Source organism: Ochotona princeps, chromosome 13 (assembly GCF_030435755.1).
Source record: "Ochotona princeps isolate mOchPri1 chromosome 13, mOchPri1.hap1, whole genome shotgun sequence".
NCBI lineage: Eukaryota > Metazoa > Chordata > Mammalia > Lagomorpha > Ochotonidae > Ochotona > Ochotona princeps.
Genome location: NC_080844.1, coordinates 36,921,339 through 36,946,051, shown reverse-complemented (window position 1 = coordinate 36,946,051; position 24,713 = coordinate 36,921,339).

The following is a 24,713-nucleotide window of genomic DNA, read 5'->3' as shown; positions in this document are numbered from 1 at the left end:
CCTGGAGGAAGCTCCCAACTTAGGCCTTGCCCAGTTCTGGCAGGTATGGCCCTTTGGAGAGTGAATCAGCCATTAGGAGGTCTCCTCTCTCTGTGTCTGTCTCTCTCCCTTCATCTGCCCCATCCCCTCTTCTCTCTCTTCTCTCTGTAACTCTACCTTTCAAATAAGCAAATAGTTAAAACTCACATATTTACACCAGAAGATCCCCTAGAAGAAAATAAATGAAGTTAAAAGATAAACACACTCTCCAAAGTTATTTATTTACATATTAAGGTCCAGATTTAGTAACCAGATTATCCAGGGAGTCTCAGGTGTTTAAGTACCATTGTGAACCTAATCTTTGCAAAAGTTTAAGTGTCCCTAACCTACATTAACATTCTTTGAAAACTTAACACACATTTTAAAGTATTGATGTGCTTCCTATTAAAACCAACATAAGCCCTGTCTTGGGCTGCGTATCTCACTCGTCAATTTTCAAATTTCATAAAAACTTTCATCCGTTGCTGTTTAATGACAGAAGGAATTGGATTTATAATCCTAGCCTCGGGATCTTCCAGGAAATGAAAAGGGTTTTGTTATTCTTAATTTTCTTAAATTTGGATTAAACTATGATTCTTGTATATTTTGTGGGGTGTTGTGCAACTCATGCATACAGCAAGCAGAGTTGGTCAAATCAGGCAGTTTTTCTACTTCCTTTTCTTTCTGTTTAGAACATAGAAACTTCGTCTTCCCGGTTCTTTTGATGCTATGTATGTGATGCATTGTTTCTAATTACAGTTGCCCCCTGTATTGTGGAACACTGCGACACAGTGATCGCGTTAATTGTGCTGGTACCCAGTGTCCAACTTGGCTTCTTTTCCTTCCACTACCCTTGCCAGCCATTATTCATCAGGATTCTATGTGATGATGAATGCTTCCTTTAGCTTCCGGATACGGGAGAGAGGATGTGCTATTCCTTATTCTTTGTCTGATCCATTTCACCTAACATAAAGACCTCCAATTCCTGTCATGTTGTTGCAAGTAGATTTCAGGACTTTTTTTTATGATTGAATACCACTTCATTCTAAATATATTCTGCATTTTTTCTGACATATTCATCCATCAAAGGCATCTAGCTTGTATCCATATCTTGACTACTATGAATATTACTACAACATGCATAGGACGTAGGTATCGCTCTTGTGAGCAGACTTCATTTGCTTGTACACCAACGTGGAATATGGTATGACCACATGATAGGTGTATATTTAGTTTCATGGAGAACTTCCATATAGTTGTCTGTATATCTTTACTAAATTCACCAAACTGATGAAAGTTTGTTATTCCATTTCCTGGATACCATGGCCAGCATTTGAGTTTTTGTCTTGTGGATAATCCTCATTATACTAAAGTGGGAAATTGTCTCATCATGGTTTTGATTTCCATTTCCCTGAAAGCTAATGATGTTAAGCATTCTAAATATATTTGTTGGCCATATCTATTTCTTATGAGAAACATCTATTCAGATACCTTTGTCCATGTCTTAGCTAGATTTGTTGTATTTTGATAACTGAGTTGTTGAAGTTACTTGCATGTTCTAGATGGTCATTACTTAGGCCAAGAGTGAACAATATTTTTCCAATTTTGTCAGCTGTCTTTTCAACATGTTTCATTTATTGTATAAAACTTGATATATTTGATATAATGCCTTTACCCAGTTTACTTCTAGTTCCTATGCTTTGGGGGTCTTATTTGAAAAAATATTGCCTATACCAATTTTTTTATGATTTGTTTCTTATCATTGGAAAGTCAGATATACAGAGAGGAAGAGAGACAAGAGAGGAAGATCTTCCACCCAGTGGTTCACTCCCCAAGTGGCCGCAAACTGGAGCTGTGCAGATCTGAAAGCAGGAGCCCAGAAGCTCCTCCGGGTCTCCCACACAGGTGCAGAGTCCCAAGGCTTTGGGCTGTCCTTGACTGCTTTCCAAGGCCACAAGCAAGGAGCTGGATGGGAAATGGGGCTGCCAGGATTAGAACCAGCATCTATGTGGGATCCTGGTTTGTGCAAGGCAAGGACTTTCGCTGCTAGGCTATCACCCACACCTGCCTATACAATCTTGAAGAAGCATTTCCCCCATGTTTTGTGGTAGGATTTTCTTTTCTTTTTTTTTAAATATTTATTTTTATTACAAAGTCAGATATACAGAGAGGAGGAGAGACAGAGAGGAAGATCTTCCGTCCGATGATTCACTCCCCAAGCGGCCGCAACAGCCGGAGCTGAGCCAATCCGAAGCCAGGAGCCAGGAGTTCTTCCGGGTCTTCCACATAGGTACAGGGTCCCACTGCTTTGGGCCATCCTCGACTGCTTTCCCAGGCCACAAGCAGGGAGCTGGATGGGATGTAGAGCTGCCGGGATTAGAACCGGCACGCTTATGGGATCCTGGTGTGTGCAAGGCAAGTATTTTTACCATTACGCTATCGCACCAGGTCCTGTGGTAGGACTTTCACAAGTTTGACATTATGTTTAGACTGGACATCCGTTGTAAGTTGACTGTTGTATCAGGAGGTGGTATGTCCAGTTTTAGTCTTCTACGCATGGATATCCAGCTTCCCAACAATATTTAAGAGACTTTGCTTTTTCTAATAGATATCTGTGATAATATTTTCAAGAAATAGTTGACCCTAGCTGTGTCAACTGATTTTAGGGATTTCCATTTTATTCTATTTGTCTCTTTTTTCTTAATGCTAGAATCCAGCTGTTCTGGTTTTAGCTACTTCAGATGTGTGCATTGGAATGTGATACTCTATTACCTCTGATTTCGTTCTTTTTATGTCTGAGGATACCTTGGCTAGGGCACTCCTGTCCTTTCATATGAATTTTAGCATTTTTTTTCTCATTCAGTGAAGAATGTTTGATAATTTCATGGTTATTGCTTTGCATCTTTAAATTGTGTCATAAGGATATTTTAACAAAATTCTTCCATTCCATGAGAGGCCTTGGCAATGTTTGTCTTTCTCCATTATTTTGATTGGTGTTTTTATAATTTTCATTGTAGAATTATTTTCACAGCCTTGCACAAAATGTATTCCATAGATTTTATTTGCTTGCATTTTGCATCATAATTGGGATGGCTTTTAGAATTTTTTCAAGAAATAACTTGGCTGGATTTACTCATCACTTCTGATATCTTGGCCTTTTGATGAGTCATTAGTGTGTTATACACACAGCAGTTCATACATCCTCAAGTGTGTTTGCTTTAAAATCTTTTCTATTATATGGAATTAATTTCTGTTATCTAATCATTCTAGTAAACCTTCCAATCTTATTTTGAATAGGATCAGTGAAATTGTACATCTTTTTCAGGATCCATATCTTAAGAGTGAAGGTTTTTAGCTTTTGCCTATTATATGATTTTGATTGCAGGTCTGTTGCGTGTTACTTTTACAATGTTGAGCCATGTTCCTTTGACAACTAAGTTTTTCAGGATTTTTTTTTAATAATGAATAGATGTTAAAATTTCTAAAGATTTACTTCATATTTGATCAGACTCAGAGAGAGATGGAGAGTAGAGTTTGATCAGCTGATTCTCTCCCCCGATGGCTCCCACAGATGTGGATGTTTAGATCAAAGCCAGGAGATTTCTCCAAGTTTCTGACTTGGTTGCAGGGGCCCAAGGACTTGAACCATCATCCATTGCTTTCCAAGAGCTTAGCAGGGAATGGAACAAAACGTGGGAGCATCCAGGACTCAATTTGGCACCCCTGTGGCATTGCAGCTGGTGGCTTCATCCACCACACCACAAACCCCAGTCTCCTGGGTGTTAAATGTTATCAAGTGTCTTTTCTGCATACATCGAAGTAACCATATAATTTTTATGCTTTGTTCTGTTTATGTGATGTATGGCTTCATTGATTTATATATGCAAAACCATCTCTGCAAGTGCAGAACACATCTCACTTATTCATGTGGAATGATTTTTTGATGTATTGTTGGAGTCAATTAGCATTTTCTTGAGAGTTTCTGCATATGAGTTCCTCAGGGATATTGGCCTATTGTTTTCTTCTTTTGTTGTATCTCCAGCTAGTTTTGTAACTGGTAATGCTGACCTCATAGAATTCGTTTGGAAATATGCCCTTATATTCAGTATTTTGGAATACTTTGAGAAGGATTTGTGTATATTTTTTCATGACATTTGATGGAATTCATCAATGAAGCTCTGTATTCCTGGGCATTTTATTCATCAACTTTTTCATTATTGTTAACTTCAGGTTTTACTATGTACTCATGGTTAAAGCTTGAAGAATTCTATTTATCTAGACATTAATATGTTGCTGCTAGGTTTTCTAATTTGCTGATATGTAGTACTTCATAATTTCTAGTGATCCTTTGTATTTGTTGCATTATTCACAGTAGTTCTTTTGATGTTAATTTTTCATTATAAAGGGAATAGCTTTAATGCATTCTATAGGTACAATCCCAAGAAGACAGCCACACTTGCCTCCCTCCCTATCCTTGCTGCAACCCCCTCCTCTCCTCATCAGCTTTTGTGAAGACATAATATGAATCTACTCTGCAGGAAGACTGCAGTTCTGCTGGAGTATAAACAACAGCTAAAAATTGCGATTATATCCCTAAATGATCATTTCATTCATGTATATGGTTTGTATTCTATGTTAATTGCCACATATTGGAGAAAACAGTTTGTTTGGGGGACTGGCTTATCACTAAGTATAATGGTTTCCAGTTGCACTCATTTTGTTGCAAAAGACAGAATTTCATTCTGTTTGAGTAGTACTCCACAGTGTGGATCTACTGTTCTTTCTTTATCAAGTCATCAAATGATGACTTGATACATACATAATTGTAAAAATTGATAAATAAAGGGAATATACACAGTTCTTTCTCAACACTATGACTGCTTTTTTCATAAATTAGCCTAGCTAAACATTACTGATATTTTCAACCTTTTACCTCAATTCTGAGCTTTATTGATGGACTATTTTTAGCCTCTATTGAATTTACTTCTTTTATAATTATTTTATTTTCCCACCTACTAACTCCTAAGTCCTTGAGATGCATCATTGTGTTGCTAGATGTTTTTCTATTTTCTGTGGAGGCAATTATTGGCATAAATCTATCTCTTAGTGCTGTTTTTATTATGTGTTCCATAATTTTTATGTTGCATTTCCATTTTCATGTGCTTCACAGAATTTTGAATGCCAGTTTTGTCTTTCACAGTAACATTTACATCATTCAGCTTCCACGTATGTGTATAATTCCTTGAGTTTCTTTCATTGTTGCTTTGAATTTATGCAGTTGTGGTCAAAAAGGATAAATGAAATGGTTTCTATTTTTTTAAACTTGTTATAAAATCTGTTTTTATTGTTGTTTGTTTATTATATGTTCTAGCCCAGAGAATGACTCTGGGTAGATGTTTGCTACGGAAAATGATGTGTATTCTGTAGCTTTTGGACAGAATGGTTGTGAAATGTCTGTTAGCTCTCCTGGATGTATGGTAGAGCTAAAATATGATGTTTCGTGTTGATTTTTTTCCCTGGATGATATATCGCTTGAAGAAAGTGTGCTGTTGATGTTCCTAACAGTTTTCCTGCGGAGATTCTCTCTCTGTTTAGATCCAATGTTTGTCTCCTAAATTTGGGGATTCCAGCTTTAGGTGTTAAACATATGCATTTATCCTATCTTTTTGTTGATATCCTGATTGTGTATGGGGTCTTTCTGTGTCTTTTATATAGGGAGATGTGGGGTGGGGAGATTCTTTTGGCATTCCCATAAAGGAAACGCTACATTCACAAACAGGGATAGCTGGATTTCCCCTTCCTAATTTGTATGCTTTGATTTATTTTTCTTGCCTAACGGCTCTGGCTAAAACTTCCAGGACTATATTGTATAGTAGAGTGACAGTGGGTATCCTCTTCTGGTTCCAGATCTTTAGTGGAAATGCCTCTGCCTTTTTTTTCCATTCCTTATCATGCTGGCTATGGGTTTTTCACATATTGTCATGGTTGTATTAAGGAATATTCCTTCTACACCTAATTTTCTTAAAGTTTTTATCAGAAATATGTTGTATATTTCATCAAATGGCTTCTCTGTATTTGTGGAGATAATCAAACTATAAATTACATTTATTGATTTGTATATGTTGAGCCATTCCTGACTACCAGGGCAAAATATTACTTGATCTGGATAATGATCTTTCTGACATGTTGCTGCAATCTATTAGCTAGTATTTTGTTGAAAATTTTTGTATCCATATTCATCAGAGATATTGGTCTATAGTTTTCTTTCTTTGCTTTATCTTTTTTCTGGTTTGGGTGTTAAGGTAATGGTAGACTTACCGAAAGAATTTGAGAGGATTCCTTCCCATGCAATTGTTTTGAATAACTTTTTAAGAAATGAAATTCATTCTCAATGTTTGCTAGAATTTAGCATTGAAGTCATCTGGTGCTGCTCTTTTCTCTGTTGGGAGAGGTTTTATTACTCATTGAATCTCCATTTTAGTTATTGGAATATTTGAGTTTTCTAGGTCATCATGAGTCATTAGGTAGATTGTGTGTGTCCAGGAATGTACCCCTTAATTCTAGACTTTCCAACTTCTTGCATATGATACTTTTTTGTTATTTCTGATGTTTTGTATATCAGTGATGTCTATTTTTTAAATTTCCATTTCTCATTTTGTTGAGTCAGTCTTCTATCTCTTGGGTTAGTTGAGCCAATGATGTATTGATTAAAAAAAAGTACTCTTTAATTAACTGAGATTATGTATCATTTTTTGTTCCAATTTTCTAATTTGAATTTTCTCTACTAAATTCGGGTTGGATTTATTGCTGTTTTCCTACACCATTGAGATGCATTGATTTATCATTTAATGTCTTTCTTTTTGATGTAAACCCTAACTGGCATGAACTTCCCTCTAAGCACTGCTTTTGCAATATCCCATAAGTTTGCTATGTTTTGTCATCTTCATTTGTTTCTTGGAATTTTATGATTTCTCAGTTTATTCTATGCCTCATTCTCCAGTCAGTAAGATGTTATTTAATCTCTATGTATTTGCATATTTTATAGTTTCCTGATTGGTTGATTTCCAGCTTTATACCCAGGTGATCAGAAAAGATGCATGGTATGATTTCAATGCTTTTTGTTTTACTTTGCTAAGGCTTGATTTATGGTCTGCCATGTGGTCTATCCTTGAGTGGGTTCCATGAAGTGATGAGAAGCATATGTATCCTGGAGCTGTGGAATGAAATGTTCTGTAGATATTAATTGCATTCATTTGGTCCACAGTATGGATTAGTTCTATTGCTTCTGTTTTGATTTTCTGTCTAGTCAATCTGTCCACTGGTGACAGTGTAATGTTGATATCCTCCATTATTATTGTATTGGAATCTGTTTCCTTTTAGATACATTATCTACTTTAAACAGGTGTGCTGGCAGTGGGTGCCTAGGCATTTACTACAGTCACATCTTGTGGAATTGATCTCCTAATTATTATGTGGTGTTGTTTTCGTCTCTTTCAATAGTCGATTTTGCTTGACACTAGAATGGGTATACCTGCTCTTTTTTCTGTTCCGTTGGTGTGGAATATCTTTGTTAAGGCAGCTAATACATGAGTTTTGCTTTTTAAACCCCTCAGTTGATCTATGTCATTTGATTAGGCAACTTGGTCCATTTGCTTTCAGGATTATTTCAAGGTAATTATTTCCTTCTACTGTTTTCCCACCAGTATTCTTATTTACTTGGGATTTCTTTTGTGCCTTTACCAGAAGATTTTCTGTCTTCACATTCTTTAATCATGATGATTATCATTCTCTTTCTGTGTATAGCACATCCTTAAGCATCACTTGTATGGCTGACTGGGTGGTGACAAATTGTTTAACTTTGCTTTTTTGTTTTTTATGGGGAGGTCTGGGGGGAAGATATGTTTGCCCTTCCAAAGAGAGCTGTGCTCATGACAGTGATTATTTCTTTTAGGATCTGGAATGTGTCTCCCCGTTCTCATGGTGCCTGTAGGGTTTCTAGTAAGAAATCAGCTTTTAGTCTAATTGGAGATCATTCTAAAATAGCCTGACATTTCTCTTACGCACTTCTTAGAATCTTTATGCTTTACTGTTTAAAACTTGGTGATTTAGATATTAAGAGAGATGATTAAGATACCACGGTTAAAATAATTTCTAATCATGCCTATTGAACTTGGGTGTCCCTTTCTCCACATCAAGTTCTGAATCAGCCTTCAAACACATTCATTGTCTCTGCACCTTCAGGAATTTCTACTACATATACACTTGGCAGCTTGATGGTGTCCCATAAATCTTGAACACTATTTTGAAGTTTTCTAATTTTGCCATCATTTCTGTTGTTGGGTTGAAATGTTTCCAAGACTTTGCCCACTATCTCAGACATTCTTTCTTCTGCTTCCCGAAGCTTGTTGTCGAGGCTTTCCACTGAGTTTTCTGTTTGGCATACTGAATTCTTCATTTCTGATAGTTGATTTCTCTTCAACTTTTCATCCATATAATATATGAACTTCTTTATTTCAATAATATATTTGCTTCTGATCATTTTTTTCCATTTACTTTCAGGCATTTCATCAATCTCATCATCATCACATCAAAATATTGAGAAATATTTGTGTTCCTTTTGGGGAATCATAATGTCTTGTTTTGGTGTTTTGTGTTTCTGTGTTTATTTTTAGGCATTTTCAGAAGCACTTGTTGTTTGTCTCCTTTGATAGTTTGTATCTTTGATCTATGCTTCTGTGGCTTGGCAGAGTTACTGCCCCTTCACTGGTCATCTGGAGAAGCGTGTTATGTGTGGACAGTGTACTCTGGTCAATGGTTAAGTGGGCTGCAGAGTCCAGGATGGCACCCAACTTGAATGTGGTGGATCTCCTTTTTATCAGCACAACTGTTGGTGCAATCACACCCTCACCTGCTTTTTCCAGCTGATTGATGCTGAAGTTCAGCTCATGGTGGTTACAACCCCTGTTCGTGCCAGCACATGTACCATGTAAAAGATTTGTGCAGGTCTCTCTGTGCCAAAGAACCCAGCTACACACCACACATTCCCACACAATCACAGAATTCCCACAATCTTTGTACATTAGAGTCCCACAGTCACAGGATGGTGAAGCTCCCCTCAGCCCCTCAAGTCTGCACCAACTGCCAAGAATAGCAGCTTTCCCAGTACCAGATGCCTCTGGGTGTTCCCATGTAGCAGCTTGCGCTGGTCTGCCTTTCCTTGTGGTTAGTTGAAGCTTGCGGGGGAGAGAAGTGCATGCCCCACAGCCCCAGATGTGTGTGCCTCCCCCTGCTAGGCCATCAGTGCTGACTTGAAGTCAGTGGGAAACAAGGTTTTATCCTTTAAACAATACCACCTACATGCACCAGCACAGAGCCAGGTATATGCGGCAGCTGTGTGACCTTGCCTTAAATCATGCCAATGCTCATTCCTGGAATGCTTTTAAAATGGCAGCGTCACCCCACTGGTCAAGGCCTTTTGTGGGACAATTGGAGAAAGGAACATGCTTCCCCAGCGCGACATGCCAAAAGCCTTCCCTCTGTCTGGCTCTAGTTCGGACCCAGAGTGGGTGTGTCATGAGACTGTGCCCTTGACGTCACAGTGACTGACCACTGCGGTCGGCTCCCACCTCTTTGTCTGAATAAACTATTCATGATTGTAAGTTTTTCTCTTTCAGCACTTAAAATGCATCATTCTGTTCCTTTCTGTTTTGTAAGGTTTCTGTTGAGAAAATTTTAAGTCTAACAGAGCTTTCTTAAAAATGACTTGCTTGGGTTTTTTTGTGATTTTTGTTTTATAAAAAACATTTTTTAAAAATGTTAATTTTAGCTGACACATAGAAACTACATATTCATGGATACCATGTTGTGTTTCAATAAACACATTCATTGCTCAATGTTTAGCTGTGCTGAACACCTCTTCCTCTTGAGGTATTTAGCACTTACTGTATAGCTTCTTGGCTGTACCCAAGCTTTTCAGTTGATGAAATATTTATTTTTTGCTTCTCTGATCTAAGAAATCCCAACCCATTCAAATGTTCAAAGTGTTTCCCCTATATTTTCTTCTAACAGTTTCAAAGTTTCAGATTCTACATTTAGGTCTTTAATTCACTTCAAGTTGGACTTTTGAGCCTGATAACTGATAGGTTCCATGTGGATTTCCAATTTTCACAGCATTATTTATTGAAAAAAATTTCCAGCATGTATTCTCGGTAACTTTGTTGGACATCAGTTAGCACCACATGCATGGCTTTGCTTCAGGATTCCATTTGTCCACTAGTCTGCTTTTATGCTAAAACCATACATTTTGATTCATGTAACTTTTTATAAATTTAAGAATCCACTAGCATGCCTTCTACTTCGGCTTTTTTTCCTCCTTGGTAATAGATTTCATTGACTAGGGATTTTTGTTATTTCATACAAATACAAGTAGTTTATTTCTTAGGAATTTCATTGGATATGGATCTGTTAATGGATTTAAGTAAAAATGAAATTATCACTATATTGATTGTTCCAATTCATAAACTTAGGATGTCTTTCTTTTTCATAATGTCCTCTTCAATTTCTTTCATCAGGGCTCTATAGTTTACATTGTAGAGTTCTTTCATTTCTTTAGTTCAATTTATTCTTAAATTTTTTGTTGCTATTAGAAATACTTTATTGATTTCTTCAGCTAATACACCATTATATGTAAAAATATTAATTTTTTGTGCACTGTCTTGAAATCCTGTCTGGTGTATTTAATAGTTACACTGTTTCTCACTGGGGTCTTCTAAGCATATGAAGTCATCTGTAAATGGTGACATTTTGATTTCTTTCTTTATGACTGGAATGCCCTTAATTCTTCCTCTTGCATAACTTCTCTACTAAAACTTCTGGTAATTTCTTGTTTCCAAGTGGTGAACTTGCATAGCCTAGCCTTTTTTGAGATTTCAGTGAGAAAGCCTCTGGCTTTTTTTCCATTCAGTATAGTTGACTTTTGATGCCTGACCTTTTTATGTTGATGTATTCATTTTGTGCCTAATTTTTACAGAGCTTTTTATTGGGGAGATGCTGACTTCTATTAAATGCCTCTTATGTGCCTGTTGAAATGATTGTAAGGTTTCTGTGTACAGTCCTTTGGATGAGGTATACTTTGGTTATTATTAAGTTGCTTATATTCAATCTTTTTTGCATCCTTAGGATGAATCCCCTTGAATCTTGAAGAACAGTTTTTTAATATGCTGTTACATTTGTTTTGCCAGGGTTTTTGTTTGCTTGTTTGTTTAGAAATTTTGCATCTAAGTTCATCAAGATTATTTGCCAGTAGCTTTGTTATTTTCTGTGACTTTTTCTGGTTTTGGAGTCAGAGTGATGTTGAATTTATGGAAAGAGTTGGGAAGAATTTCCTCCTATTTTTTTGGAAATTTTTCAGAACAATTAGTATTCTTAATATGTTTGGTAGAGTTCCCCAATGAAGTCATCTAATCTTGGAATTTTTTTTTAATAGAAGTCTTCCATGACTGATTGAATCACTGTTAATTATTCGTCATTTTGTATATTCTGTTCACAAAAAATTAGGAAGGACTACATAGCCAATATTTTGTGCATTTCTTGCAAGTTCCTGAATTTGTATATGATTATTCGTAAGAACATCTTGTGATCCTTAGTATTACTGAAGCTTTAGTTTTAGTGATTATTTTTAATGTAGAATTTTGAATATTCCTACCTTTTATTCTCTTATCTGGCTAAATATTTACCAAGTTGGTTTGTGTTTTCTAAGAACCACTTCATTTCATCCATTTTTGATGGAAGGGGTTACTAATTTCAGTGCCTTTGTGGAGTTTTTTAAATGTAATTTCCTTCTGACTAGGAATTTACTATAGCTTTTTTTTGTTGTTTGGTTTTGTTTTGTTTTGTTTGTGTGTGTGTGTTGTGTGTGTGTGTGTGTGTTTTAGGTGCAGTGATGCACTATTTATTAAAGGTTTTTTTTTTTAAATGGTGTTACTGATTGTTCAAAACTTCCCTCTTAGTTGCTTTTTTGCTCCCCACAGGTTTTGATAAAGTACTCCAATCTTGCTTCATTTCAGTATGAAGTTTCTCTTAAAGTGTTCCTTGAGCTATTAGATGTTCATTAGTAAGTTCTTTAATGTCTGTATATTGATGGAGTTTGCAATTTTTTGTTACTGAGTTCTATTTGCCATTGTGATTATAAAAATACTTCACAATTTCTATTTCTTAAGGTATATTTATATTTGTTTTGTGACTAACTGTGTAATCTATCCTGGACAGTGTTCTCTGGGTTGTTGGCAAGAATTTGTATTCTTCAGCAGCTGGAAAGAATGTTCTCTAGATGTCTGTCAAATCCATTTAATCTAGGGTACAATGCTGCCCTGTTATTTCTTTGTTGATTTTCTGTCTGGATGATCTATCATATCCAAAAGTTGGATGTGAAAGTCTTCCACTATTATTGTATTGGCATCATTCTCTTTAGGCCTGTTAATATTTGGTATACTTGATCTTTCTGATGTTGAGTGTCTATATATATATTTATAATTATTATTTCCTCTTATTGAATTGAATGTTTTCAAAAATAATTCTCCCTGTCTCTTCCTCCGTGTTTGATCTTAAAATGTACTTTAATTTTATTCTAACCTGGTAGCTATTCCTTTTTTTTGGGATTCTATTTGCATGAAATATTTTGTTGTATTGTTTAAGTCTGTGTTTCCTTGCAAGTGGAGTGGTTTTCTGGTAAGTCCTATTTAGTTTTAGCTGTTTTAAAACTGCATTTCTGTCACTGCCTTTTCACAAGACAGAATCTTTTAATATATTTTAGATCAGTAATGATAGATCAGATCTTAATTTCCATTTTGATACTTCTTTTCTAGTTTCACTCTGTTTCCATTCTGGTCCCCTCTCTTACATCCATTTGCTGTGGTTATGTGATTTCATATCTCAGAGTGTGTTTTGATTCCTTATTTTTGGTGAGTCTATCACAGACACTTTTGCTGATTACCATGATGCTTAAAAAATGTGGGCTATAAGGTACTCCAAATGACAGCAATTTGGTATTCATTACAAAGGGAGGGAAAAAAAGAAATTAGAAAAAGTGACATAAAGCAGTAATAAAGAAGTCTACCCTGGAATTCCATTGCTGCTCATATTTTGAATCTTTGATACATATTTTACATTGTTTATTGCCTCCCTCAACATATTACTGAAGTTACTGTTTATTTTTTTGAGTCTTCATACAAATTGAGAGAAATGTTTAAACAGTGCAAACAATATCAGAGCATTCTGAATTTAGCAGTTTAGTTACTGCTATCGGTCACTAAATCATCTGTACACACTGTCACTGCCTGAATGGTTTGTGGTTCCTTGGTGAAGGCCTCCTCCCATTTCCTCCGAGCCTACAAGGTGTCTAGGAAGAAGTCGGCTATCAGAGGAAGGAGGACATCTTGGTGTGTCTCTTGTTCCTTCTCCCTGGCAGCTTTGATACTGCTTGCTGTGTTTAAACCTGAGTAAAAGGTCTTGAAGCAGAATTGAGTAAACTCTGAATGGTGACCTGTGACCTTATACTTGAGTGGTTTTGTTTTGTCTCAGAACAGGAATTTTCTTTTTGTTACCTTTTGGAATATGTTTTTGTCCCTCTGGCATCACCATGTTCTTCTTGAACCCCAATAATCCAGGTGTTTGTGCTTTCAGTGCTGTCCCAAAGTCCTTAGAAGCGTTCCTCATCCTCAGTCCTTTATCCTTTGCTTGCTCTGAATTTATTGTATAATTTCTTTATGCTTGCTGATTTGCTTTTCCATTTGATCAGTTCTGCTGTTGGTGCCTTCTATTGCATTCGACTGTACCTGGTCTACCTTGAATGCGAGGCCTTGGGCTTGATAAAATTTACTTCTATCTCAAGCATTTTAGCATATTAAATATGTTCCTATGTACTCCTCGAGTTGGTTGAATTTCTCTCACATATTTTACATGCAAGAATGTTGAAGTGAGAATTCCCAGCACTTTATTTTATTTTATTTTGAAGTGAGATTGTTTCCTTAAAAGTTCTTGACACTTGCTGGCATTCAATCTTATCTGCACATTGAAGGGATTGCTACATTTCTAGAATTTACAATCTATCTTTGCTTGTGAATGTTCTTCTGGTCTGTCCCTTGCAGTCTGCTTCCCATGAGTTGGTGGATATTTCTCCTATTTCAGCTTTAAATAATACCCTAAGTATTGGTTTGATATAGTTCCCTGTTGCTGTATTGTTACTGTTTCAGTCCGAAAGAACGATCCAAACCTAGATTTAGTCCAATGTATTGCTGTGCTGTTCAGACAGAACTAGGGAATTGTCTGTAAACAAATACTTACTGCCCACAGCTGTCTTTGTGGGACTTAGCATAGGACTGGGCATCTGGGTCCATCCTTCTATTGCCACAGCGAAGGATCACGTGTGGAGTGCACAGGCTGCTGGCACTTGAGCAGCCCCAGGGGTCACCAAATCCCACACCATCCTTCTGTTTCGGCTGCTGAGGTGGATTCAACCTGTGTGCGAGGCTCTCTCCAAGCTGCACTTGTCGGAGCTGAAAGGAGTGATGGCCTCAACTCTGTCCTTCCAAATGCCCCCCATGTCTTTTACTGCTATTCTGCAGTCATGCATGGTGCTCTCTCAACTTGTTTTCTGTGTCTCTTTGAAGACTGACTTGGTGTGGCCATGGCTGTTCACGTGGGTGTCTCTCTAGACACAGAATTATCTTACCCAGTTACCATCCTGGAGGAGCCTCTCACAGATTTTACAATCCATCATTTAAAATTTGGAGTGTTTGATTATTATGTGTTCACAATAGGATCTTTTTCTCATCATGCCTATTTCGGGCCCTATGGGATGTCCCCATCTTTCTCCATCAGGTAACATTTTAGCTATTTATTTATTGGATAGATTCCTAGGCTTTTCATCCTCAGATTTCCCTCAAGTATTCCCACAATATCAATACTTATTTCTTTAATGATGTCTGAAGGTCATGACAGTTTTGTCAATGTTTTTTGGACTGATGTATTTCACAAGAGTCCTATGAATGTTTAGGAGTACTACCTTCTGCTTGGTCTATTGATGGTTTTAGTTCTATTTTTTTTTAACTTACTCTATTCTGAGATTTCTCTTTAGTCATATTTTGAGTTCTGTATCTATTTGCTGAATTTTTCTTGTACCATTTTATAATTATACTTAATTATTGAAACTCATTGTCCATTTGAGTATCCTTGTGGCTTTTATTTTTATAAATTAGTTAGCAGGTGTTTTTACTAAGGTGCCTTTCCTGGTAGTCTGACACGAACGTGGTACCTCACTGCTTTGGGGGTGTCACATTGCCTTGAGTTATCACACTTCTGCTGCTGTACTGTTGGTGCTTCTCATCTGTCAGATCAATTGTCTCTCTGACTTCCTGGGGCAGGCGGCATGGATTTAAGCCTTTTCCTCAAGATCTATCTTAGGCTGTCATTTTGGCATCTTCAACTGAACTACTTGGTATCCTCATTTTTAGTTCCAATGTCTGAATTGTGATTTCCCTCTATCTTCTTCCATTGTGACAGCAGCAGTGCAGTGGCGGAGATGTATTATGGAAATTTGGGGGCATACTTTGAGTTTCAGATATGGGTTCTATTTGTTGGTAGCCCTGGCAGAGTTGAAATTGCACTCAGTCGTAGGTTGGAGGAAGGGACATGGAGGCTGTCCTCACCTCCTCAAATCCTCCAATGTCATTACCTCCCTTATAAAGTCCTAGAAGTAAGAGTTGTGCTGTGCCAAACTTCCCTGTACAATTTTAGGATACTGCTTGGGCTGAGCCATAAGGTCACAGTTGCACTTAAAGGTCTAGTTGAGTCTGTGAGTCCTTGCTCTGATGTAGCAGAATGCCGTGGGGTTCCAGAGATGGGGAACTGCAGGGGTTTCTCTCAAGAGTGGTCTGCTAATGATAACTCACATAATCACAGCCTGTGACATAAGGGTAGTGGGAAGATAATGTGCAAGTTTTTTTATTGGAGCAGTTACCGTGTGTGTGTGTGTGTGTGTGTGTGTGCGCGTGTGCGCAGCACCTCTAGTCAGTTCTAAGCATACAGTGACTATAGATCCTTCTTAGCAATGGGACTGCCTGTGGCCATGTCCCAGAGATAGCCAGCAATCTCTGCTTCTCTCTTTATCCCGACTTCCCTGCTCTCTGTCTCTGATGGGGTCCTCCTGTCTCCCAGCATTCTCTCTGGGACACTCACAGTAGAATACAGACACTTACTTGAGAACTGGATTCTTCTCTGTGCACAGGAAATAAAGACGAAGCACCTCAATCCAGCCATCCGAAAAGACCTCCAAAGCTTTGAGAGACTCTGGGTGTGAAGTTTCTAAGTTAAAAAGACATTCTTTTAGGGGCAGTCATTTGGCCCAGCATTTAAGGTAACAGGACATATGCCTTCCACACAGATTAGCTGGGCTCATTAACCCACTTGGGCTCCTAATTTAAGCTTTCTGCTCATACGGACTGCTATCCACATCATAGGTCCGTATTCAGTTTCCAGCTCCTGGTTACAACCAGCTGTGCCCTTGTCACTGTGGGCATTTGGGGCAGTGAATCGGTAGATGGAGCATGCGCTATCTCTGCTCTCAGTTATTTTTTATTAGTTGCTTTTGTATACCATGAGATAAAACCATCACTTCATAATGTGTAAGAAAAAGTTAATATTACTCTGCCTTTGGATGTGTATTTAAGGCTTGGTTTCAGTGCACATATCTTCTAGAGTAATTGGGAGAACTGGGCTTTAAGTTGAATTTCTGTAATAGAATGACAGCTTCCCAGTTACACCTGTGTCAGTGGCCTCTGATCTACCAGTGCTACCCTGTGTCTACAACTGGAAGCACACTGGGAGAACCAGTGCCTGTAAAGCATCCAGACTCAGCCATTCCCACCTTACAAGGCATCTAGTCATCCTGTTCTTCGGTATTTATCCTTCCTACTTCAAGCTGTACTCAGTGTCCTAGTTCAAGAAAGGCAAGGACATGGTCTGTCTGATTTCCTCATTACCATGTCCTTGCCTTGATGTTGGCAGCTCTTCAATTCTTCATACAGTGTATATTTTCACAAGCAGGATTCATCTCAGGATATTACAGAAACCTGAAAGGTATTATGATATATGCTATCAACTGACAAAAGGATCTGTCTGCCTCCCGCCCTCCCTTTCCAGCATCTGGTCACTATTTTAAGTTCAGATGAACTTTCTTTTAAAAATAGAGAGGCCAAGTGACAGGGAGAGACAGAGATCTCGTGTTCACTGGTTTACTCCAAAATAGCTGCCAACAGCCAAGCCCAGAGCCATAAACTCTATCCTGGTCTCTGACATGGCCACATGGGTCTTCTTCAGCCGCCTTCCCAGGTGTATTAGCAGGAAACTGACTTGGAAGTAAAATAGCTGGGACTCCAACTGACATACCAGTGTGGGATGCCAGCATGACAAACTGCAGCTTAATGTACTGTGCCACAACACTGGCCCCAGACAAGAGCGCCTGGTGATCCTTTGACTCAGTTGTAAAACAGCCTTGTCAAACATCTCTGATTTTCATTGTTTCCTCCTTCAATCTATTTTTACTGATTTAATTTCTTTCATAAAAGTCAACTGTGTATTTCATTAATGTTCTAAAAATGTGTTTCCCTTATTTTCTCTCGATTTATATTATTCATCTTCTATTGACCTTCATTTCTTTCTTTTTTATAGAACCTTACAAAACACTGTTAGCTGTCTGATATCTTTCTTGTTTAGTTTGCAAGAGTTTGTTACTAAAAGCTTGTTAGTACCAACTTTGCTGTATCCCAACGTTGTGTCTCCCTTTGCATATAATATCAAGGAACTTTTAAAGTTCCTTTGATTTCTTCAGTGAGCTTTCACATGCTCAGAAGCATATTGTTCAGACTCCCAATATATGTGTAATTCCTAAGGTTCCTTGTGGAATTCTTTAGTTAACTGTGCTCAGAAAAGAAAGAGGATACACTTTTGAAGGCTGGAAAGATTAGCAGAAGCCTAGTCTGGAAGCTACAAAAGGTTTTATATGCTGGTGAAAACGGTGTGTGCTACAGCTGTGGGTGGAATGTTTTGTGTCACTGCTTGCTAGCTTTATTTGGTCTATGGTATGGCTTACCTTAGATGCTGATTGGTTAATTTTTGGGGGGATGATATGTCTGTTGATGAATAATGGTGGGGAAGTTTTGCAGTCCTTCATTGTACTGTATCAGAGCTTATCTCTCCCTTCAGAGGTAATAATGTTTTATAGAATTGGATGTTTCAGTAGGAGGCACATATGCATTCAGTCATTATGTATTCTTGCTGACTTGGTAACTTGACATCACAGAATAATCTTGTTAGTTTTTATAATGTCCTAAAATCTATTGTATTTGATGTAAGCATAGGAACTCTTGATGTCTTGTGGTTTCCCTTTGCATAAAATGTCTGTTTTCCACCTCTCCACTTGAGCCTGTGTGTGTGTGTACTGGTGAAGTGAATTTCTTGAAGGCATCAAGAGATTTTTTTTCCATTCATGCAGTCACTCTGCATTTTTAAATTGGGGAATTTAGACCACTTACACCCAATCATTATTGAAAAATAATAACAATGTTGTCATTTTCTTAAACATAGAATTTGAATATCCTTTGGTGTTTTCCCTCCTTGTGTGTTCTTTGTGTATCAGCTCTTGCAGTGGGCTCTTTTCCTTTCACATGTTCCCTTGGTGGTAAGGAGCTCTAATTCCTGTATATAGGAGAGCCTTAACTATCATTTGTGAAGCCATCCTTGTGATAAATTCCATTATTGTTTATCTTAGAAAGTATTTCTCCTTCCTTCATGAAAGGTAGAATTATGAGGTACTGTATTTCTTCTTAGTCTTTTTTTATTCAAAGCTTGGAATATTTTTTCCCCTCTTGACCTGTAAAATGTCTGCTGAAAAGGTGCTAGTAGTCTAATGAGGGCTGCCTTTGAACGTGGCTCTTGGAGCTTTCAAAATTGGGGGTTAGACTTTTGAGACAAACTATGGTGTGTCCATTTGGGGTCTCATGGATTTTCTATTATTGCTTGGATAATAGATTTTCTATCTCTTGGATGTCTGTATGTTAATTTTGGAGATATTTTCAGTTATTCCTTGGATTTGATCCCTGTTTCCTATACCTTTATTTGGTTTCTTCAAAGAGGTCGAGGATTCAAATATTTGTTCCAAGATCGATAAAATGGTGCCTCAATGGTCTCTTCAGGCTGTCTTGATTCCCATGTACAGGAGTGTGTATTGACAGAAATGTATCAAGACCTCTCTCACAGTGTCCTCTGATTTAGTCTCTCATTGAGACTTTGAACCATGTTTTTAATTTCATTTCTTTATTTCCAGATCTTCTGCCTGGCTCTTCTTGAAGATCTCTGTGTCACAGCTTAATTTCTTATTCAGATACTACAATTGTTTGTCTGATTTTATTCAATAGTATGCACGTATTCTTCCCTATCTCTTTGAGCATACTTATAATCATGCCTTTAAATTTATCAACCAGACATTTCTTTAGCCTTCTTTTCTGTAGAGCCAGCTTTTCAAGTGTTAAGGTGTTTCTTAAATTGCCTTGATTTTCTGATACTTTGTGTGTCCACATATGGACATTAGTATATCTGGCAGGTTGATTAATTTCATCCCATTAAAGAGTGGCTTTAATGGTGAAACATGTCTCAAGAGATGTGTCATGTAGTCAGTTTGGTAAGGTTACTTTGGTTTCAGATCTGGTGGAAAACTGAACAGGAGTAGTGAGGCTGTTGGGACACAGCTCTCAGCCATGCTCTCAGTCATGCTAGTGGCTGGAAGGGCAGTAGCTTTGTCATCAGTGGTGCTGACCCTTGCTTTGGCTGAAGTTAAGAGAACAACACTGGAGTCCAAGTGAGTGGTCTCTCAGGTTCCCATGGTGGCAGGGACATTTTCAAGGTCACGGTATTCGTGTCTTGACATGCAACAGCCATTGGCTGGTTCCTTCACTATGAGGTTTCCACATTATGTCTTGTCATCCTCTTAGCTTCAGTTCCCCCAAGCAGATAGTTAACCTCTATGTTGAGTTGCCAAGGTTTGGTGTAGGAATGGAATGAGTGAGCCTGTGGGACCCAACACTGCAATGGAAGATTCCAGCCTGCCGCAGCCAGCACAGCAGGGTGGTGGGGTGCAGCCCACATTTCTATGGGTTGTCTACCTGGAGGTGGGAAATCTGGAGTCTACAGAAGCTTCAGCCAACCACAGGTCATGCAGTGAGAAAAACTCACCTGACAGAAACTACTGGTTTACATTCACAGTGGAGATTGATCCTAAGGTCTGTCAGCAAGCATTGGCCTTGGGACAAGTACCAGTAGGATCTGCCCAGTGGTGGGCTTTAACGCAGTTTAAACCCAGTTTTGTGCTCACTTTGGGCCCCACATCTCCCGTGACCTGAGGTTTGTTCCATGCAAACTGACCAACATTGGGAGAAGGACGGTGGAGCCAGTCCCTTAGCTGCCACAGTCCCTGGGCCCTCCACAGTGCTGGAAACATTTCAGGCTGGTGGTAGAGGTCCTTACCTACTGCCAAAGCAGATCTGCAGGCTGCAGCTGTGAGCTGTGAGCATGTCCTGCTGTCCTCCTCTGCCTGGGCACTCAGAGCCAGGACCTTGCAGCCGAGAGACCCAGCAGCAAAGTCTGAAGTGTTTTTGTCCACCTGATGCTCTCCAGTGGCTTCCATCTTTGTATTCTCTTTCCCAGAAGCTGATGGGATGGATCATGGAGGTGGGATTCTTTTTATGTGGTGGTGGTAGTTTGAATGGTAGCTAGCTTGCATGGGTCCAAAAACATAGGATATAATGTACTGAAGTCAGGGCAGGACCCATGGGATCCTGTCAAGGATTCAGTTTTCCTGGAGCAGGCCTGGAGTAATGAGGGTCAAGTTTAAGATATGCACTTAGTTCCTTCTTTGTCCCTTCAGCAGAAGATTAGTCTTCTCTGGACTGTTTCTTGGAGCTGAGGCATGGTGAGACAAGCAGCTCTTTGTTCCCTGTCTTCTCCGGTGCCCCTGTGCTGATGGCTCTCCTGAAAGTGAGCTCTGTGCCTTCCAACCTGACTTTCTTTGCTCTTGGGAAGGTGACTCACTGCATGAGGAGCTGTTTAGATGGCTGCCTCCGTGCAGAGCTCATGTCCAGAGCATCTTGCTCATCAGCAAACACTCCAGAAAGCATCATGTGATGCATGAGACCAATGTTATTTCCAAGAGATGCTACACATTAATCCAAGTGACTCAGTTAAACTTAGACATGCACATCTTCTGTGAACTACAACTCACTGTCTTCTGGCAGGAATCATTCCATTTTTAACCCCCCACGGAGACCTCTATCTTTTTTTTTTTATTGGAGTCAATTGACATAGTATTGAGTAACCAATATGTTAAAGAAAAAAAATGCAAGTTCCTAACCACATCCTGTGACTTCCCCATTGACATTTTTTTAATAACCTGCTGTTTTTTTAAAGGGAATATTGAGGGAGAAGCTCCACCCAGTCTCCCACCCACCCCAGGTCCCAGATGTAGGGCTCGCTCTGAGATCCTTGTTCAAGTGGTTCCGATAGTTCACCAGTCAGGAGTCCCTGCCAATCTCGCCATTCCAGGTACGATGAGGCTGGTGCAGAGTCCAGTGATTGACACAGTCCATCATAGTTTCCCCTTGTCCAGTATTTCGCTGCCAACATATAGCTGAGGTGGTTGATTGACCTACTCCATCTTCCATCTTTTCTTGGTTAATGTTCTGATTCTTCCATTTCGATTGAGGGAGTCCCCAAAGAAACTTTGAGGTGTTCCCAGATCAGGTTCCTATATGTACTAGCGAGCACAGTGCCCGCCACAGTGCGAGATCTCTATCTTTTAAATACATGTTTTAATGTGCCATTTTGTCAGGGTGCCCATCTACTTCTGAACTCAAGGAATATCCAAGGACTTGGTACGGACACAACACTGTTCATTCTCTCTTATTTGCCTGCCCACAGAATAATTGTCTCACTTACCGTTCAGCCAGTTTAGTAGCTGGAGATTTTTGGATACTGACTTTTGTGGAATATTAGGTGCCAGCTGAAGTCAGTCATGTCTACAAGTGGCTATCACATCTAGGATGGAGTATTTCCGTGGTGCTGAGTGGCCCACCTTTCCCACACCGTCTCACTGTCTTGAGTAGGGTAACTCTTACTCTCGAGGTGAAATGATCTTTAATAGTTCTGCAGTGCTGAGCTTCAGCATCCCGTTTCAGTAGTGGAAAGCTGCCTTTGCCCTTGCTTTGTCGTTTTCTTTTTCTCCCAATTAACCAAGAGTCTACTCTTTAATGTCACAGTATGCTTGTTTTCAGCAGAATCTCATTGGGTATTGTTCATATCATACCTAATCGTACCATAGCAATTTTCCTTCGCCCACATCCGATGCTTAGAATATACCTCTTTGTTCCTTAGCAGTACTATTTTGCCCTAAGTGGATTATACCCTGGGCCCTAGTCTGTGCTATGCATATATGAATATGCAGAGGTAAACCAACTGATGCCCTAACCTACCTACAATGATTATGATAACTCAGAGTTACTACCAATGCTATAAAATTGTACATAGACCTGAAAAGATACAACCATCTATCTGAAAATACTGTCTTCCTTTATGCTCAAGTCCTTACCTGGTTGCTGAAAGACCCCCTTAGATGTAACACACTGTTCTGTATGAGGTAGTGGATGGTAACCAGCATGCTTGGGTCCCCTCTGGCCTGCATGCACTCTGAGTCCCGTAGTGGTGTGGAGCATGGCATTTGAATGGGCTAGAGACGAGAACTGACAAATGGCCTTCATGTTTGGTGAAAGCTGTGGAAAGAGAATTGAAATCAGCAGGGAGTGGGATGCATAGCACACAGCAGCTGCAAGGGACAGACGACATGGGGCATCTCTGGTGGGTTACCTATAGGTCCTCCCTGAGCATTAGATGGCGACACTCCTATATCTAAGGCTGCCTCTGTGAGTCCCTGGGATGGCACACTGCTATCGTGGAGATGAGCCCTTTGGATTGTTCTTGATTTGCAATATTAACCAAAAAGAGGAGTCAACCAGGTGATTTCTCAAACAGCAAGGAAGATATTTTTCCTTGAATACACACTAGTCACATCTCTGGAAACACACATGCAAACCAAGCAATCCTTTCATGCAGGATCCGTGATTGGCTTCCTCTGGCTCCTTAGTGCACAGGAATATGTGAAAACACACAACACTGAGGCGCACAGCCCGATCGAGTGATAATCTCTCATAAAGTGCTTCTATTTAAAGCAACAAACAGATGGAGGGTTTATGAGCAAGGCTGGTAAAAGTAAAAGCAAATGATGGCAATAGTTGTGTTTTTAATAGGATTCCCCACTGTCTCAGACATTATTCCCCAAGGAACAAATTGTTTGATAAAACTAAGTTACTTAGGGAAGTGATCGTCGCCCTGACATTGCGGAGGCAGCGGAGAAGTGCTGAGGCTTGGCAGGGATCAGTGTCCAGGGGAAGGATGGGAGCTAGGAAGGGCAGTTACCACCGTGATCCATCCTCCGGAGCAGGCTCCATGGAATTAGGTGAGAGGGTGACCCAAGCATCACGGGCTGTGAAACCTGTCCCAAGCTTGGATGGGATTTATTTCCTACTTTGCAAGAGTGAGGTTTGAGCTATGTCTCTGGATAAACAGTCAACTTGGCTTCCTCCTCCGCCAGCCATAGCCCACACCCCGTGCCAGCACAGCAGATCTTACTCAACACAGTGGGACTGTAAGCTGCCCGACACTAATTCATTGTCATTATCCCCTCTCCAGAATAGCAGAACTCACCATAATTCTATCAATAAGATGAATAAACCGCAGTGGTGGCCTTTACGTAAATTACAATTAAAGCTAATCGCAATTAAAGTTATTACACCATTCTGAAGGAAATAAACAACCCAGAGAGGGGAACAATGTGGTCAATAACTCACTCCAGAAATATATATATATTTTTGCCTCCAACGCTCACATGGAGGGAGACATTCCTGCACATGATACAAATGGTTCTGACATTAAGAAAAGTAAACAAGTAAGAAAAATAAAGATGGAAAAATTCTGTGGTCAGTTCACAAGTGCTTTTTTATTGTTGGCGGCAGGGTTAAAGCCTTTTATAAAGACAAGGATATATGTGTTGCGAGATTGGATATGACATCGGACTGGTCTGGCTGCCCTTGCATGGAGCATGGGCTGCCCATAATGTGCCATGGACAAAACCTGTGTTGATGTCTCTAGACAAAGAGCCAGGATAGGACTGGACACAGTCCCAGGGGAAACCCTAGCGGGCTGCTGTGCTGCGGGTCCAAGGGAGCAAGGGCTTCAACTCTGGTGACGGATGGACCTGAGTGATGCTGGCAGAACGGTGCTAATTATTCATGATCATGCGGATTTTAATGTTAACACCCGGTGAAGGGTGACTGTGTAACCTACAGTCAGAGTGCTGCCACCCTCAATTGGTGTCATTCAAGGACTGTGTCGATTCAGTGGGCCACGGGGTACAGACATGAATGAGCGCGGAGGGAGCGGTTCTTCTCTGAGCCTGCAGACTCTCAGCAGTGGCTCCCAGGTCACTGGGTAAGAGCAGTTTGCAGGGCTGGCTTCTCTGGCTTTGCTGTCATCAACTG